We start from the raw sequence: 6,138 nt of genomic DNA on the forward strand, positions 1-6,138 counted from the left end.
TTTCACTATCAGGCTACAGATGGCCAAGAAGACCGGAGATGATATTTCTTTTCAGAGGGCTGTAGAGATTGCTAGATCGATCGAGATGGTTCGTGGTAAGGAGAGGAGCCCAGTATCTGATAAGAGGCCTTGTCATTTCGGTGGTTTCGATGGAGCCTCGTCTGGAGGTAGGGGTACTTTTGGTAGATGCCATCCTCCCAGGCCGTTTGAGTCAGCGCTTCAGGCATCCCACAGTGCTTTGGGTAGTCGTGGTCCTTATGTACCTTATCGTGAGCAGCTAGCCTACAGTTCACCATCATCTCCTATTAGTGCACCTATGATCTAGAGTTATCAGAGTGGTTATCCAGATCAATAGGGCTAGTTCCAGGGCTAGCAGTCACAACAGCCGAGGGCTTGTTATACTTGTGGAGATCCGAGGCACATTTCTAGATTTTGCCCCAAATCACAGGGCGACATGTACCAACAGGGTTCTCGTGCCATGGTTCCGGCACCGGTTGCTTCGTCGCCCGCTCAGCCAACTAGAGGCGAGGGTCAGGCTGCTAGAGGTGGATATCAGGCCATTAGAGGTGGAGGACAACCAGCTAGACGTTGTCCGAGGGAGAAGATCAGAGTGGTGGAGCCCAGCCCCATTTTTATGCATTCACGGCTAGACCCGAGGCCTAGTCATCCGACGCCGTCATCACATGTATTTTTCCAGTCTGCCATAGAGATGCTTCAGTTCTATTTGATCCGGGCTTTACTTATTCCTACGTGTCATCATATTTTGCTTCATATCTGGTTGTACCTCGTGATTCTTTGAGTGCTCTTGTGTATGCGTCCACATCTGTAGGAGATTCTATTATTGTAGATCGTGTCTATCGCTCGTGTGTAATTACTATTGGGAGTCTTGAGACTAGTGTAAACCTCCTACTTCTTGATATGGTAGACTTTGATGTTATCTTGGGCATGGATTGGCTATCACAGTATCATGCTATATTGGACTGTCACGCCAAGATGGTTACCTTAGTCATGCCGGGGTTGCCTCAATTAGAGTAGAGAGGGACTCCTGGTCATTCTACCATCAGGGTTATTTCCTATGTGAAGGCTCGACGTATGGTCGAGAAGGGATGTTTAACTTATTTGGCCTATATTCGTGATTCTAGTGCGGAAGTTCCTTCCATGGATTCGGTACCAGTTGTGTGTGAGTTTCCAAAGGTGTTTCCTGCAGATCTGCCGGGGATGCCACCCGACAGAGATATTGACTTCTGTATTGACTTGGCTCTGGGCACTCAGCCCATTTCTATTCCACCATATCGTATGGCCCTGCCGGAGTTGAAGGAACTGAAGGAGCCGTTGCAAGATTTGCTTGATAAAGGATTCATTATTCCAGCATATTGCGATGCATCGTGTATTGAACTCGGTGCAGTATTGATCCCCTCGGTGTGTGAGGTGCGCCAGCTTGGATCACTGCTTATGGAGACTCGAGGTAGATCTGCTTGCGTCTGCAGATCTTGAAGTCCCCTTCCTTTTCCCACTTTTACTGTTCATTTTCTTCGAAACAGTTATATTTATTTCAGACTTTGGTTGTAGACTACTAGTTGTTCGTGTACTCGTGACTCTGGATTTCTGGGGGTAGATATTATCACGTGACTTATACTGGTACTGTATCAGATTGGGTTTCTATTTCTCGTTGTATATCATCATTGTGTTTTTAACTGTTAAAAATTAGCTATTTAATTATCATACGTCGGCTTGCCTAACAAGTGGATGTTAGGCGCCATCACGACCCCGAGGTTGGGATTCCAAGTCGTGATAGAAGAATTCCTATACCTATAAATAGGAGTCTTTCTTCCATAATCTGGTGTGAAAAATATTGTAGAGTGTTTAAAAAGTGAGGTTAAAGTTGTAAAAAAAGAATAAGAAAGTTTTTACTTTTGTTGAAGGAAGGTGTTCATCTTGGTGGAGCTTTGGACTCAACAACTTGTCCGAAATTTTTTCGAGTCATACAACGTGATCGGGCCGTTGTATCCTAGGGGAGACAATTCAATAGGATTACTACTGGACCAGTGAAGACTTTGCTGCAGTGGGCTTGAATCTCCTTAAAGAGAGCGAGATATCCGCGCCTAACGCTGAAGATATTTTAATTTTCTTCACTTTATTTTTCAACTGTAATTATAATTTTACCAATAATTTTAGGAGGGTCAAATGGCTACAGTTGAAAAATCCGCGGATATTAAGGTGGGAGATCTCAACAAGCCATTCCGTTTCAACGGTACTCATTTCAAGAGATGGAAGGGTAAAGTACTTTTTTTTTGAGTCTTCTCAATGTTTCTTACGTTTTAACTGAGAAGAATCCAAGCAAAGTGGACAACTCCTCCATGAATGACGATGAGCTAATTGCCCTTCAATAGAAAATTGGAAAATACAACGAAGATTCATACAAGTATCGGTATTATCTTATTAATTGTCTATCTGATAATTTTTGTGATTATTATGATACAACTTACTCTACTGCAAAGAAAATTTGGAAAGCATTGCAGAGTAAGTATGATACCGAGGAGGCAGGTGCGAAAAAATATGATGCTAGCCGATATTTTTGTTTTCAAATGGTGGAGAACTCAGGTCCGAGGATATTAAAATTGGAGACAACCTTATTATTTGTGGCATAATATATAAATTTTCACATTATGCACCACAAACCAAAAAACTTTACTTCAGACGTTGATAATGCGGATTCACATGGAAGCATAGGCAAGAGGCCAAGATGCACTTATGCAATCGGAAGAGAGCACTCTACAACCCGTCACTACAAAGGTAAATTTAATTACTTCAAATAATATTACTCCCAAAACTCACAAAAATACTTCTTTGAATCCAAAAAAGAAAAGTTTTAAGAAAAATTATGGTAGACCTCCCAATAAGAAAAATGATGCTAACAACCAAGCACATAATCAACAAGTTCAAATTGCAAAACCATGTTTTGTCTATGGCTAGAGTGGCCATATTACTCGATTTTGCAAATTTCGGAAATGTGGTCCTACACCACAGGTAAATGTTACCGAAGAGCTACTTGTGGCGGTGATAACAGATATTAACATGGTAAAAACTATTGATGGATGGTGGCCTGATTCTGGAGCAAACCGTCATGTTTGCTATGATAAATATTGGTTTAAAGTATATACTCCATTTGAGGAGTCCAAAACCGTCGTGCTTGGTGATTCTCACACAACCCAGGTGCTTGAAAGGGAGAGGTCAAGTTGAAGTTTACTTCAGGAAGAGTATTAACGTTGAAAGACGTACTTTATACTCCTTCAATGAAATATTTGATGTTTAGTTTTCTTCTTAACAAGGCAAGCTTCAAACAAATTATTGAGAGTGATCAATATGTAATAGTGAAAAATGGTATTTTTGTGGGTAAGGGGTATGCATGTGATGAGATGTTCAAGTTAAATATTGAGATGAATAAAACTTTCTCTAGTTCTGTTTATACTAATTTTTGGCATGCTCGTTTGTGTCATATAAATAATTATTATGTGGGAATCATGAGTAGTTTAGGATTAATCTCAATAATTAAAAAGAATTTTAAAAAAATGTGAGGCTTGTAGTAAAGCCAAAATAACTAAAAGGCCTCATTTTCAAGTTGAAAGAAAACTGAATTGTTAGAATTAGTTCATACTGATATTTGTGAACGTGAAGGAATTTTAACTCGTGGAGGAAATAGATATTTTATCACTTTTATTGATGATTTCTCTAAGTATACTGATAATATGCGAGATTTACATGTAATCGAATATGTTTTACCCCTACTTTAGTGTGTTTTTAGGTGTTTTGAAGGTTGAAAGATGATCAACTGAGCTTAATTGTTGACGTTTATTATGTAGGAAGCCAAGAGTGAAGAATAGAGGTGATTTGAGCAATAATGAAGCTAAAAAAAACTTTCTGAAGAAAAGGAAAATCGGACCCATGCAGTGAAGTAACTTCTTAAAGCACGGGAAAATCTAAAAAATTCAACTAGACCCCGTGTGAAGCACAACTATAGCACATGGACAAATTTGCATGTGTTTTATATTGAGGGAAAACTTAGTCAATTGGCTCAGGGACGTGATATAAAAGCTTTTAACCCTTATTTCAGCCACACGCTTGACCTGAGAAGGCAATATTGAAACAAAGTTGAGCCCGAAAGATCCTCAAGTTCATTCAAGAAGACGAATCGAAGAGTTTCTCTCTACTTTTCTATCTTTATTTCTATGAATATTGGTTTGACAATGGTTTGTGTATTTTTGAGTAGTATTATGAGTAGCTAAACCTGTCATCTAGGGTTTGATGGAACCAATTGTTGGATGAATTCTTGATTGCGTATTGGTATAATTGAGCCGTTTTTACTCTCTAATTGTTCAACTATGTGCTTCTTGTGATTAATTGAAGGGCCCTTGATTAATCGTATTTTGTTATCTTGTATTGCTTGAGAGAGAACACCTGATTAGATTGTTGTTTAACAACACCACTTTCGAGTAAGTTAAGAGATTAATTACTTGAATTTAAAAGCGGGATTGAGATAACGAAGCTTTAGCGTGATCTTTATGAGTTGTATGAATTATCAGCTAGAGTAATTGGGAGAATACTTCTAGTAAATTATCGTAATTGATCGAGAGATAATTTCGATAAACAAGAACTTATCTTCTTTAGAGAGTGATGCGGCGAGACTATAGCTAACGTGTTAGGAATTAATCCGGCAATTGGGTAAAACATAAACTCTAGATTTTTATATCCTTGATTCAACCTCATTCTTGCTAGTTGATAGTTTTATTATCATTTTTTCTTAGTTAAGTAATTTTTGTTAATTCATAAATCAAATCTTGAACTCTGAAAGTTGTCTGAGCTTATCATTAGTGATACTGAAAAGTTGTTGCAAATAAGGTGGTTCTCTGTGGGATTTGACCCCTATTCTTGAACCGAATTATTTTTGTAGCGACCGCTTAGTCCTTTTTATAAGGCATATTTGGGCGTGATCAAGTTTTGGCGTCGTTGCCGGGGAACTAACAGTGTTATTCGTTACAACTTGAAATAATCGCTAGGACTTTTAGTTTAGATCAATTTACCGTGGTGCTAAAAATATTTCCATTGAAATTCTCACGTTTGAATTCTTTTGTGCCTCAGGTGCATGCCTAGAAGTTTCTTGAGAACTGGTGTACAATTTGAAGGTCTCTCAGATCCCGATAAAGCATTCAGGACATTAAATTGGGCTAACAAGAAGGGCAAACATCTAAAGCATAACGAACAAATCGAAATTAAAATGGGTGACATCGAGAATAACAACGGGAACAATAAAAATAACCAAGCTGACCCAAACATCAGAGTGGTAGCGCCCCTTATGCCGGAGGTTGCTCTATATGATTGGGCGCAACAAACCGCTGTCAATCTGGCAACTGCCATTGCAGTCCCTCAGATACAAGCGGAAACTTTTCAAATTACAAACAACATGACAGGGGGTTGTTCTCCGGGTCTTACATCGAAGATCCACAATAATACCTGGAGAATTTTCTATCAATTTGTGTCACTTAAAGACAGCCGAATGTGACACCCAAAGCAATCATATCATTATTGTTCCTATTCTCAGTGAATGGTAGGCTCAGACTTGGCTGAATTCACTCCTAATAAACTCCATTGCTACTTGGGAGGAACTAGTCAAGCAGTTCTTAAACAAGTTTTATCCACCCAACAAGACTGCAAGGCAAATTGATGAGATATTGCAGTTCAAGCAGAAACCAACTAAAAGTTTGCAAGAAACTTGAGAAAGGTTCAAGGGTATATTGGTGAAGTGTCCACACCATGGCATCCTAGATCAGATGATAGGACAAAGATTCTATATGGATTTGGCTGACAGTATGAAGGCTAATGTAGATGCTTCAGCCAAGGGTGCATTCTTGAGAAAATCATTCACAAAGTGTAAGATTCTTCTTGACAAGATGGCTCAAAATTCAGATTGGATAACTGAGGGATAAATACTCACTCTAATATTGCATTTTGTTGCTCTTGACACAAACAATACAAATGCGGAAACACTCGCCACTCTAATGACCCAGATAAGTTTGTTGACAAAGAAAATTGACGAGATGGGCACGAAATAGGTTCGCATTGTTGACACAACAAATGGAGGCA

General features: G+C 39.1%; 1 non-coding gene across 1 annotated transcript; it reads right to left on the reverse strand.

The window, feature by feature from the left end:
- Nucleotides 1-5,708: 5,708 nt before the first annotated feature.
- On the reverse strand, nucleotides 5,709-5,815 carry LOC117278317 (small nucleolar RNA R71). Its single transcript, XR_004508697.1, has one exon. It is a non-coding gene; the product is annotated as a small nucleolar RNA R71 (small nucleolar RNA).
- Between the last annotated feature and the right edge of the window lie 323 nt (nucleotides 5,816-6,138).

The sequence above is a fragment of the Nicotiana tomentosiformis genome, chromosome 5, assembly GCF_000390325.3.
Source record: "Nicotiana tomentosiformis chromosome 5, ASM39032v3, whole genome shotgun sequence".
NCBI classification, from domain to species: domain Eukaryota; kingdom Viridiplantae; phylum Streptophyta; class Magnoliopsida; order Solanales; family Solanaceae; genus Nicotiana; species Nicotiana tomentosiformis.